Genomic DNA, 13257 nt, shown 5'->3' on the forward strand with positions numbered 1-13257 from the left:
TTTCCAGATGCCGTCTGCCATTGCTCCTTATGCTGTTGTTTAAGAACAGGATAAAACATTCAAACCACCTGCCGTGCGTGAAGAGAAATACCTATTTACTGTTGCAGTGGGAAGTTGTCAACAGATGGCAGCATCCGACTTCGAATCGCTGGAGGCTGAGCAGATCTGTGTGAGAGGAGTCCCAAGAGGGCTTTGGCGTGGCTGTGGGTCTGTCCCTGCTCCTTCTGCAGAGCTAAATATCCGACTTCTCCTGTACTCCGGTCCACAAAGATATTTTTTTCCGTCTTTGACGCAATAGAGCCTGATTTAAGATAATATGGGAGGTGAGAATAAGTATGGCTCCTCAAAATACGGCAACAGGGTAAAAAGCCTGGTGCATGACAGTGGCTTCACTGGAAATGCCCTTTCTCCTCCTCGTCCTTTTGTTTGTTTTCTGCCACAGGTAATTCAATCAGCTCCGTTCCCCTGAAGGAAGCGTGTTTTGTTTCTCAAACTCCCGCCCCAATTACTTGCACCAGAAATGCAAGCAGTAATTAAACCTTGATCTCCAATGTCCGAACAGTTACCTTAGTGACTCTTCCACGCCTGCTGGAGTCTAGGCGAAAGCCAGCAACGACGGACAAGGATGTGCGTGGTGGTGCAGCAGAAAGCAGGGAAAGAAAATGGGTTGAAGCGGTGCGCGAGGCTTTAGAACTCGCCTCAGCGGATTTAGCACTGAGTAGTTATTTCACAGCAGTGAAAGAATGAAAAGTGGCTCGTGGCTGGTGTGGGAGCCCTGGCTGCGGGGTGCAGGAACGGGGAGCACAGTGATGAGCACGTCAAGACATGTAGATGAGGCTGATGGTAGAGCATGGGAGACAGCATTTATTTTTAAAGGATCTGGGACTGCCAAAGCTATTATTTTGGGGTTTTTAATTAAAATTACATTCTTTCAAATGACAAGGGTTTTTTGTTTTGTCTAATGCTATTTAGCTAATTTAGATTTAAGACTATCTATTGTTCAGTGTCTTACTGCCAATTAAAGCTGATATCAGACTCTCAGTAACTATCTGTATGGCTTTAACCACAGTTTGGTCCAGAGGACTATTCTAGTAGAGCTATGGAGTTTCAGAAGCTGGTGGCCTCTGTTCTCCCTCATGCCTCTGATGCTTTCTCTGCTGAAGTGCTGCCATTTTACTAATGCAGTTCTATTTTAAAAGAGAATTATCTATTTTTCTCTTGATTCTCCATCTCCTTGCTCTGGTGGATTGTATTTTGACTACCAGCTCATGACCTGGATTAATGTGGTTTTGTTTACAAATATCTCTACAAAGAGAGAAGTGCTGACATAGCAAGTGACAAGAATAACTGGGTAAACTTCATTGCTTGATATACAAGGGTGTGTCTTCTGCTAGGGAAAAAAAATAAATTCCATTGACCTTCTCCTGCTCTTCTCAGATGAAGCAAATGAGGATGTCTGAAGGCACAAAACTTTCCACTTAGTATTAAGTTGATCCAGTCTGGTTTATTATATGAGATAAGAATAATCTCATAAAAGCACTAGAAATGGAGGAGAACATGTACAGAGAAATATTGGGGTTCTGGTGAAGGTAATGAGAGTTTTGACCTTTGCTAGGACCCCTCTTAATGGAGGTTGCCAGGACTACCTGATTACATTACCTAGTGCTTACCCATGGTTCCGAAGGCTGTCCTGGCATTCTTGACCTGACTCAGTGATTTCTACTCAGTGTGTGGCTGCTAACTTGACCCCATATGTATTTATATAGGGAGCACAAATTAAAATCTGTACTATTGGGGTGCTGTGACGCACAGGGCAAGCGCATTGCGTTGTGGGGGGAGCCTGGGCAGAGCCAAGCAGAGGTGGCAGCCGTGGGAATTTCACCATCTCCAAAAGGGTTACAACTCCACCGGGACAGGCTGTACCGACTGCATCTTTTCTCATGCAGTACCCAGAATGAAAGGATGGGCAGATACTGGATTAACAACTAAATTGCAACCTGGTCAAATGTGATACTTGTGATAGGACAGTATTTTAGTCATGCTCGGTCTGTGTAACACAGGTTTCAGCTGGGTGCTGACTCTCCTTGCTGTGCTAGTTTTCCTTTCACAGAGAAATGGATGTCCTTAATCACCTGATGCATGTTCCAGCTGGAGTTTCACTAGCTGAAGGTGGGGGAAAGAAAACTGCAGGCCAAAAAATATATGCAAAGTAGAACTGGGGAAAATAATACTTGTGTCACCAAGACAATAGTTCTGCCTTCTAAAATCTGAGTTGGGAAGTAAGTCCAGAAGAGACACTTGGTTATCTTCCCTGACCTTGGTATAACTAAGGCCTAAGACCTCACTCCTGTTGAATTTCACCCCATTTAGTTCTTTCTGGGTGCGAGGGAGCAAACAAGAACAGGAGGGTATGTTAGTGGTGAAGCTGCCTTTACAAGCAGAGCAAAGCCACGACAATTACTGCCAGCAAGCAGGTTAAAACCCCTTTTGCAAAATCTCTGATGTGCCGGTGGCAAGCCTCAGTCTAACAAGGTAATCAAATTATGTCTGCTTTCTTCAATAGACTAAATGTAGCTGACTGCTACAGCTGCGTTTCATGTGCTACAACCCTGTTCCCCCTCCTTCATACGCCATTTGTGACACTCAACTGTTTAAGCAAAACCTTTGGGGACATGTATTTTGTTCTTGGGTTGGCATCAGGGCAATAGTCATTGTGCAGTTGTAGTTGATCAAATTTTAGTGCCGTGCAACAGCATAATGCAGCAGGACGCTTGAGATCAGCCAGCTGAAAACACCCAGCAACCACCACTTACACTTTTTATAGAGACGTAAAACATTGTTGAAGAGGATGTTGAATGGTCTATAAACGCAAATTGGTCAGGTGCATGATTTAATGAAATGGGTAGCTTGTTCTACCTGTTCTGGGCTGTAATTTTCCTGATCCTCAGGACACCCCATCATCAGTCTTGTGACTGAGTTGAGAATAGTGATGCTGTTGGTGCAATTGTGCTGGTGGGATGGACGTGGGTCTTTGCTTTGGGATTAAAAGGCCAGGATTCAAGTTCCAAGTCTAGTCTAGTTACATTTTATTGAGGATTTTATCTGCTAGTGCTGCACTTAATCACTGTGTATGCATTCCTGTAGTATCGTCTGCTTTTGGACAGGGTGCCCTAGCAGGGTATGTGGCCCACCCCAAACTTTCTGTCTGCCAAGGAGGTGCTTTTCTTCACAGTTTGGGGGTAGGGGTGTGTGAGGGCAAGCCATGGAAATGGAGAGCATTCCTGCTACTCTGTAATCCATTGCTCTTCCCTCGTGGGTCTTCATCATTTATACCCAGGAGTTGATTTGTTTCCTATTTAATTCATTTTATTTGTTGTTCCCACTCTGTAAACACATCATGCTCCCTATTCTACAGAAAACTGTTCTTTCAGAAGCTTGCAATCCCCTGCCTGTGATCTCTAGATGTCTCTCTTGCCCTAAGATAAGAAAATATGAAAAAGGCAGGAGTAGCAAACCACTTGGTATGTGATCTTGGATGGAAACATGGGTGTGCAACACCCCTCTGTCTTCACCTCCCCAGCTAGGTTAGAGAGGGATTTGCCCCTTCTCTTGTGGGGAAGAAATGTGGCATAACCATTCTTGTTGTCTTCCACTGATGCAAATAAATTGTGCTTTCGGCTGGACCAGGCTGTAAGCAGGAAGGAGCAAGGATTATATCTGGGAGCAGGAGGAGAAAAGCAGGTGACAAGTGAGGTTAAAAGAAAAGCTGCTACTGAAACCCATCTCTGGGGTACTTTTGCGGTCTCCTTAGCTCTACGAATGGAGCTAATGGGTGTTAGGTCCATTGCTTTGTGCAGCATAAGCTTGTTTTAAAAAGCAAAGTCCAGGAGCATCAATGAGAACTTTAGGTTTTAGTATCTTTACAAATCGGGTCTTTAACCATAAGAATGAAAAAAGTTGTGGGGAAAATGAAAGGATTTTTTTTTTCCTTTCCTCCCTACACCTCTGCAATTCACATGGATGCTTGTCTCCTCGCTTGCAATAACATGCCCAGCTGTATTTTTGCATAACAGGATCCTCGACATAGAATCCACAAGTCTGTGTGGGCCGGTAATTAGCGCTGGCCCTTGTTCAGTCCTTGGGATTCATTCCTTAGGGCAGCAACATTAGCCCCTCAGTTAAACATCTGCGCCTTTCAGATTTGAAACCATTTTTGCCTCACTTGTGCAGGCTGTGGGTCCCGGAGCCGACTGCACACATGGCATGTGTTTGTGTGGAGACCTGTCTTTGCTCTGGTGTGGATGAGCAGGTGGATCTGTCCCTCTTGGGCAGAAGTCAAAGCCTTGCTTGTTTTCCACGACCACTGGAGGATTTCTGACTCAGTTCTATTTTCAGTTTAACACGAAGAATAGTTATAGTTCAGCCCAGGTAGTGGGAGTTTCTGAGTTTGGTGAGGTGCCTTGTTTACTGTGTTGGTGAAGCATCATCAGGTGAAAGATGAGATGTGCGTGGTAGGATCACTACATTCATCTGCTACCTGCCAGGCTCTGGGAGGGACGCAAAAATCCGGAGATTATTTTTAGCTCTGAAATACTTTTCTTAAATGACATTCAGTCCTCTCCAGCCTTTGATGAGCACAGAAATAATCCCTCAAGGGAACAACTGAAGGTGTCTGGATCTGTGCTCGGCTGCCGGCAGCTCCCAGCGCAGCAGCCGCCCGCAGACATCACCTAACAGCAGGCACCGGGCGAAAGCAAAACGCACGTGGGGTGGCAGGGAGCTGGAGTACAGGAACGTATCCAAGCTTGAATAAAAATTACTCTGAGCCCATTTTCCTGATAGAGACCCAGCCCTACTGTGCGGGGTATGGGGCTGAGAACCACAAGCCCATTGCCCGTCAGGAGTCAGCCCTGTTCCCACGCCCAGGTGGGAGAACCTATCTTGCAAATCGGTGAAATATGAACCCGGTGCTGGTAGGTGGTGGCTCCAGAAATAGAAAGATACGGTGATAGCAGATAACACTCCCTGATAGCTGAAATAAAAAGAATTAAAGTGTACAAAAGTGTGCTTTAATTGCTAACTCTCTCCTGTCTGCTTAAATCACTAGAAATAAAGGTCTCCTCTTTAGTGATGAGCAGTTCCAGGCAGAACAGACGTGATGGGGGAAACATGTTTGGAATAAATACTGATGTGAATGACACTTATTAGCTACAGTGTGGCATATTTATTTCTCTGTAGTTAGCATAATAGCACAGCACGAAATGAGAAGGGTTCTTTACTCGTGTCTCTCAGTGTGTGTGTGTAAAAATAACAATGGATTGTTATGGGCAGAATGCAGATGATTTTCCTATCCCTGCAATTAGCACTGACGATTGGATGCCATCATTTGTTGTAGGAGATGAGTGAGTGGCCTAAGCATGGCTTTGAGAAAACCTTCCCTTCCTTCTGTCCGACAGGAGACAAGTGAGACAACAGCACGAGAGGCCGGCTCTTCTCCCCTGTCTCTGTGCCAGAGAGCTGCCTGCCCGCTGCAGCTCTGCGCTGCTTTTGGGTGCTGCACAGCTCCGGAGACGCCCCTCGCCGCCCACCCCGGACTCCTGGCAGCCTGGCCGCAGCCAACAGCCTTAACTTGAGCTGTGGCTGGAGCGGGAGGGGAGTGGAAACATCCCGATTATCTCACAGGAATTTAATCTCCGACGTGTGGGTGGCTGGGTGAAAGCTTTATTGTCTTCTGAGGAGTTGGATGCTCCAAGTGGAGATTGGCGATGGAGATAAGGTTGGTTGCTTGAATGTGCAGGTTACCTGCCTTTCTGCTGATGGGAACCTGCTCATCTTGCTCTTGTCTTGCTTTTCTGTGCCTGCGTGCCGGGTGCTTTCAGGTGCCCCCGTTCCTGGTGCTCTTAGCTGAGAGCGGTGTAGGAGGCTGTGCAGGAAGGTGCTTGTTGCTCGCTTGCCCAGAGCCTGCTCAGTCCTGCTGGCTTCACCAGGGTCTGGCAGTCCCGCTGCTGCCCTGCCCCTTCTCATTTCACAGGGTTTGGGGTTTCTTGCCCTTAGAGAGCGAAAGCCTGCAGTAATTTTAAAAGCACTGACCAGTTTGATGAAGGCTTCCCACTATAGTTGCTATTTCTTCCCCAAGTTTCTGGAGCGAGGGAAGAAAAGCTTCGCTGAGGGTCTGTACATCAGGCAGATGCCGGCTGCCAGCCAGTGCCAGGCCCCCTTGCAACAGCTACTGGGCAAATCCCTTAGCACTGGAGTGCTTCAGCGGGCATTGTCTTTCAGATGCTACTTTGCAACAGTGGTAAGATTTCTCATCCCTTCTGCATATGTTTTAATGTGGAAATGGACAATCTTGGACCTTTACTGTCCTGTTTAAACTTTGAGCTGCTTGGGGAAGGGAAGACAATGGGGTGGACAGACAAAGGCACTGTCTGAGCTCAGTTTCCTTAAGAAAAATCAGGAGGCATTTCAAATGAGAGGAGCCAAGAGCTTCTCAGGTCGGCTGTGAATGCTGAGTACTGTCTCAGGAGCTGTCTTGGAAGCCTTTTTGTTGAGGGGAGTAATTATACTATGGCAAAAGTATTTACTTGCCAGGTATTTGCCTGCCTTATTTGTACTGTGTTCATCTGTTGCTGAAATGTAAGATGAAAAACCTGAAGACATATGCCTGGGAGTAACAAACTTCCCATTTTTTGTAAGTTTGCTTGACTGAGTGCTTGGTTTAGAAATATCATAAAAGTGCCAGGCCATAGCTTGAAATATCTTATTACCAGGTGTCAGGCTGCTTATAACTTTCATTCAGGGATTGTTGAGGTTTTTTTTTTTTTTCCTGTTGGTCTTCTAATGAAAATGCCAAAGGGGGAAAAACTATTACAAAAAATAAAAAACGCTGCTTTGATTGAAAATAAAAATGCTGAGCCAGCAGTGGCTTTCAATAGTGCTTGCTCTATTGTATGGTTCTGACTCTATATTATTTCACAAGCCTATGGGATGTATGGTGTGAGGGTCTTGTACGGGCACGGACCTGCTGGTTTTCAGCATGCTGGGAGGTATTGCAGAGCTGAGAGATGAGCAGGTCATTTATGTCAGTAGAGGGTCCTGACAAGTAGGTGGGGAGGAAAAAATACAGATGTTGAGGTTACAGCACTGTCTTGGCTGAAGTCAGACAAATGTTCACCACAGTGCACAGGAAGCATGGCCAGCTGAGGGGACAAGGGCCTTGTTGGACCTTTTGTGGCTGCTGGTGGTCTTTGGCAATGTGGAGACACTGTTTTAATGCTCTTGCCTTCCCTTACAGGGTTGTCTTCTCCTCTAACTTTGGATGCTAGCACAATAAGTGATGTGAGAGAGCTTATGGCATTGCCAGGCCCTGTGTAATAGGTCCGTAGGACCAGCAAGGCTGCTGTGGACCTGTGAAACATAGCTGAAGAAGAAGCTGAGAACTGGTGGTCCAAAGCATGAGCAGGCAGCAATGGTGCTGGGAAGGAAATGTGGGGAAGGCTAACACAGAGTGCTGCCGGCGAGGCTGGGGAGGGCATATCTCCTCTCCCTGAAAGGAAGGGGAAAGGTGCTTCTTCTGGAGATCTTAGTCATGGTTGGAGATTCATGTGGCATCTTCAGAAGCCTTCTGTCATGGAGAATATGATGCTCTAGAAGGACAGTCTTGGCCAGCCCCATCCTGTACCAATTTTAGATGGCATCAGCACCTATCTTCAGTCCTGGACTTCAGCAGTGCTTCCCTGCTGCCTGGGCATCTCCCAGTGCCGGCAACAGAAGCGATGGTTTGCGAATCTCCATGTCACGCTGGAGAATGTGCTGTTGAGGATGGATGTGTCACAGCTTGTGCACCAGCACCCGAATGCGCTGGCTGCTGGAAGCCTGCGATGCTGTTGCTGCTTCTCAGTGCACCATGCCCTGGCACAGGAGGGTGTCTGCTGCCTGGGGCATGCAGGCAGAGGTGCTCAGATCCACCGAGGTACCGCTGGGGGAGGTCACAGTGCCCCAGAGCAGCCTGCATTTGTGGGAGGTTTCTGTGGTCCTCTTCTAGGTTCAACTGATTGCTTCTTCGGGCCTCCCAGAGGCTGCAGTCCCTCCTTACAGTGATGCTGGCACTTTCCACAGCAGGGAAAGGGAAACTTGGAGACGTGGCAATCAATTTGCAAATAATAAAACACTTAAAGCTATATGAAAAGCATCTTGCATGGAAAATCAGACAGGGCAGGAAAAACAGCACTTACCATCAACATAATGCAGCTGAAATCTCTTTCTTAGAGATAATCATCTCTGACTCCAGTAGTAAAAATAAAGGACAAAAGCTGGAAGAAGCCAGAAGCATGGTCGTGGGAGTGAATCTTGGTGAAATTAAAATTAAAAGCACAATGAAAGGCATAGAATTGCCTTAAGTAAAAACAGAGCCGTCTGCCTAGAACAACAACTGAGATTATATGAAAAGCACATGGGGGTGTGGGGAACTGGGCTGAGCGTGGGGCTGCAGCGGGGCTGGTGCCGTGCCAGCACTCAGCCATGAAGGAAGGCGGGGAAGAGCCCCTGCCTAGACTTGAGAAAGATCCAGATTTCAGCTGTCCCTTGCGGTCTAGGAGACATTCAGGTCCCTGCTTTTAGCACCCGATCTGAAGGATGAAGTAATTTATGGTGTGTCTGAAGGATAATGGCTTATCCTGGCCAGTGCCCGCTCCTGCCTGGTGAAGCTTGTCCCCGAACTGCTGACCTTTAATGGACAGTATGTGCTGAGCCGGCCTTCCTCAGTGAATTTCGCTGAAGCTCACATTTAAAGGTCTGTGCAAATCAGTAGTCCTCATCCGAAGCGCGAACAATTGAAGGGAAGATTTCCACTGGCACAGATCCAAACCCCACCAGGCTGTGACGGCTCAGAGAGGCAGCGCTGCCAGCTGAACCCAACCGGGAGCAGTCCACGGAGTTCATTATTGTCCCTGCTATTAGGGAGCATGGTCTCATGCAAATCAGAGCCACAAAACTGGACTTTAAATGTTGTTTCCCACTTTAGGTTCTAAACAGTCATTTGGAGACCTTCATTTAAAAATAGGTATCGGTTTTTAAGTGCTACAGGAGGTGTACTGCCTTTTGTCAAAGGATGCCAGTGTATGGTGTGAATACCTATGTCTTGTGACTACTTTCAGGCTGACCTTGATGGATTTGTTACGCTAAGTGTCATAAAAATCAAACTGCTCGATAAACTATCTGCTATTTCCCACAACACCAAGAAGCACCTGGGGCCCTTTTGCTCCCCGTAGGCAATGGCACACAGAGGCTGGTGCAGCTCGCCTGCCCTGCTGGTGGCTGCTCTCTTCCAGAGCTGGCACGGCATTTTTAGAGAGAAAAGAGAAGTGTCTCCTAACTATATGCTAATCACATTTTCAAAGCTTCAGCTGATATTAAAATGATTCAACTGTTGCCTGAATTCACATACTTTTGTTTGTTGCCTTTTATATGCTGTGTGTAGCTTTTTGTATGACTGTGCGTATTTTCTACCAAAATCATGGTTTGCTTTTATCCTTTTTGAAGATCTTTTGAGTTATCCTTGGCCCTGCTATCTGAAATACAGACTCATGCACATATATTCTCTCTGCGGGCAAAGAACGGAGGCAGGAATAGACTGTATAGCTGTGGTTCTCAAATTTTACTAGTCAAAGGGCTGCCTGACCTTGAGGGAAAAAAAAAACAAACGTGGGAACCATCATATCTGATGCTGCCACCCTGGTGTTCATTTACGGCCAAATAACTTCTTTATAAGATATATTTTTTATTAGTTTTGCTTGCCCTTTTGTTCACTCGCTTGCCTGGATGGGAACATGCTTGGTACGTGTCTTTGTCTCTCTTCCCGGGTCACTGCCCGGTGTCTCGCACAGCACCCTCGGGCCCACGCTGAATGCGGGTCTGCATCCCTCATGGCCTCTGCCCCGTCGGTCTCACGTGGTGTCTGCTAAGCTGAGGGAAACAGTAATTTTTCTGCAGACGGTGTGGTGAAATTAGTCTTTTCCTTAGTGAAAAGATGCCGCGTACTCAGCCCAGCCCGGCCCACTGTCTGAGAGGGAAGGAACGTTCTCAAATTCAGTCCCTCACAGAATAAACTCACCATGTACTTATGTGAAGAAGGAACACGACAAGCGATTGCCGTAGCTTTTCCTGGTTTACCAGGCACTGGTGAGGACCTCGGCTCGGAGCAGGGTCCTTGCTGGGGGGGTCCATTGGGAATGAAGGGGAGGAGATGGGAAGACTCAGCTGGGCTTCGCTGGCGTTTCTAGGCTCGGGGTGCTGCTCACAGAGGTGACAAGGGCTGTCAGCTGAGGCAGGCCGGGGTCATCTCTCCGCACAGGTAGGTGGGGTTTTGGGGATCCCCATGTAGGAACTGGTGCTTCCAAAGCCAGATCTTTTGGTGGCAAAGCAACGCTCGGGTTTGCTGTTCCCAAAGGCAAGGGCTGCTGCCCTCCCGGGCCATCTTGGCCTGGCGCAGAGGAACCAGAATGGGGGGACTGGGCTGCCCTCCCAGGCGTTTTGGGATCTCTTCCCTTGCCAAGCTTGTCTCCCAGTGCCCTGTCCTAGCCCGAGGTCTCAGAGATGGGCCAGGCGCATGTGTGCTTCCCCGAGTGGCACTTGGACATGGACAGGGGCTCTGCCCATCCCTCAGTCTCCTTTCAAAAGCAGTCGGCTGTGGTTTTCTGCGACGCGATGGACATGGGAAGGGAACGGCCTCCTGTGGTACATGCGGCACAAGCACCAGCAAGCATCACGTTGAAGCCCTACGCTCTTGTCGTCCCATTTCCAAAAGTGACCCGCTGTCCCATTTGTCCCTCTTTCAGCTTGGCGATCACCGTCAGACTCTGAGTTTCAGGATCTTGTGTCTCCTGAAAGAGGTTGGGCTGCTGGTGCAGCTTGGCTCCCGGCCCACTGGGCCCTTTAAAAGCCACGCGGCTGCCACCTGTACCAGGTCCTGGCGTGTAGGGCCACTGCCAGACATGGGGCTGCTCTGGGGAGGTCAGCACGGCGGGGGGATGCTGCTGGGGGTCCTCCCTTTCTCCAGGGCCCGGCCAGGCAGGGCTGCCAGTGGCCACAGCCCCACGGCCAGGGCCACCCCGCGTGGCTGCCGGCCCTGCCCCAGCTGGTGCAGGTCCACAGCTGTGCCTGGTTTGGCCCAGCCTCCCCCGAGGGGCCAGGGAAAGCTGACGGGGAGGGTGGCTGCTGGGCTTTTCAGCTGTTCTGAGCTCCTCTTGCTTTGCAGGCACTGACTCTCCTCTTGCTCTTCGGCTGCCCTCTCCAGACCAGTGGCCTCTTGGTCCCTCATGAGTCCCTTCTGCCCAGCCATGAGGGCTGGTCCGTCCCAAAACCGCCTGCCCCGAGTGTGAACAGCAATGCCAGCGTCCCTGGAGGGCAGCGAACGGCTCTGGTCTGGGCTCTGGCAAGGCCCCTGCATTGAGGTGAGGCACAGATGATGACGTTTTGAAACTAACTCATCTTGTGTAATTCAAGCACTGGAGGGAGCGACTTGTGCTGGTGGAGGATTTGTTCTGTGCCCCCTCTCTTCCCTGTGCTGCTTTTCTTCCCATCCTCTTCTTGAACACCCATCTTTCTTGGATTCAACTTTTTATTCTGACCTTCAAGGACCGGTGCAAAATGCTTCCACAGCTCAGGAAGCTGCCCAGATTTCCATTTAACATATTTAAATATTTAACATATTTAGGGCTGAATTAAAGCAAAGGGAGACAAAACTGGGAACAGACCAAGGAGTAAGTGTGTGTGTGCATGTATGAAGGAATAAAGGTGATCCCTGCAGATACACAGGGAAAATAAAACATGGGAAAGAAGACAGAGAGAGCCTGGTCCCTCTTTGTTGTCATATCAAGCATACTGTGGCTAATGGTGATAATTTTTTCTCCCCCCCATCAACACCATAATAGAAGAATAAAACTAATTGTCGTCTGCCACCCACTGTTTGTAAAGCAGCTTCTCTTAAATAGTTCTTATGTATTGAGTTCAGCTGTCAAAAGGAGCCGCTTTTTTCATGGTCTGCAAAATGCATTTCAGTATGAACACAGCTCGATGCAAAGGTCACCCCATCAAAAGTGTTTTCCCTCAGTAGTGAGTATAATGGCAAAAAAAGGCATTTTGCAGTCTATTCTCACCATTTTACTTGATATTTCTTAAATGGTAGACAGCTGGAGATTAAATTCCCTTTGATGGGCAGAATTTGAGGGAGAATGTTTTGCGGTGTATTTTGGGTTTCCCCCTCCCTCTCTTCCATGCTGCGGTATGGGCTCTTTAATAGCTACTTATGACAGGTAGTATGAGCCATAAAAAGAGCGGGAGACAGAAGAAAATTACCTATTGTTTTTCATATTGGCTACTGTTCCTTAGGATATTAGTATGTGTTCCTGTGTGCTAGTGTTTTAATGGTAGTTTGGTTCCCGGATGCTTAAACTACTCTCCCTGTCAGTATTTCCATTTACTTGACACATTCTAAATATGAAAAGACTTAAGGAGCCAGCCTACAGAGCGAGGGAGACCACGAGGACGGTAAATATTGCCACAGACAATAGGCAGAGGTCGCAGAGCAGTGAGAGGGAGGGTTCCTGCTAACACTTCCCCGGGAGAGTCGGGGTAAGGCGGCTTGAAGTTGTAATTACAGGTGTACTTGTGCAGGGGTGCCTGCTCTCTCTGTGGGCTCACAGACCTGCTTGTAACATAGCAGGTGGGGTAAAAAAAAAAGGTCTGACTGTCTTCTGCCAGGCATCTGAAAGTGGGTGTTACGTCTTTTGGGATATAACTTGCACGTTTCACCCACATTTTTACAACAACTTTGCTATGTTTTGGAGTTGCGGAGGGGAAGTTTGGAGAAGGCTTTACTCCCCCTGAGAGGAAACGGTTTCTGCTGTTGTGCTGCCTGGATTAACCCGTAGCGACCCTTGCCCAAAGGACTGTGTGCAGACAATGAAAACAGTGGCTCTGCATCAGCTCCTACCAAATACATGACAAGTGATCTTCCAGCAACGGCAAAGGGAAACTCAGGGTAGTTGAGAATGTAACCCCAGCTGTTCTTTCTCCCCTAGAAGGGGGAACCTGTCTTTCAAAGAGACATTTTTTATAATTTCACCTGTAGTTTGATTGTGTTCATTGATTTAGGCTTCACTCTGCTTACGTGCGCAGAGATCCTAAAGAAAAAAAATAAAATAAAAAGCAAGCACAAATGGTGCTAAGCCTTGAGATTTAAGACCTACCATTAAAGGC

Source organism: Gavia stellata, chromosome 18, assembly GCF_030936135.1.
Source record: "Gavia stellata isolate bGavSte3 chromosome 18, bGavSte3.hap2, whole genome shotgun sequence".
NCBI lineage: Eukaryota > Metazoa > Chordata > Aves > Gaviiformes > Gaviidae > Gavia > Gavia stellata.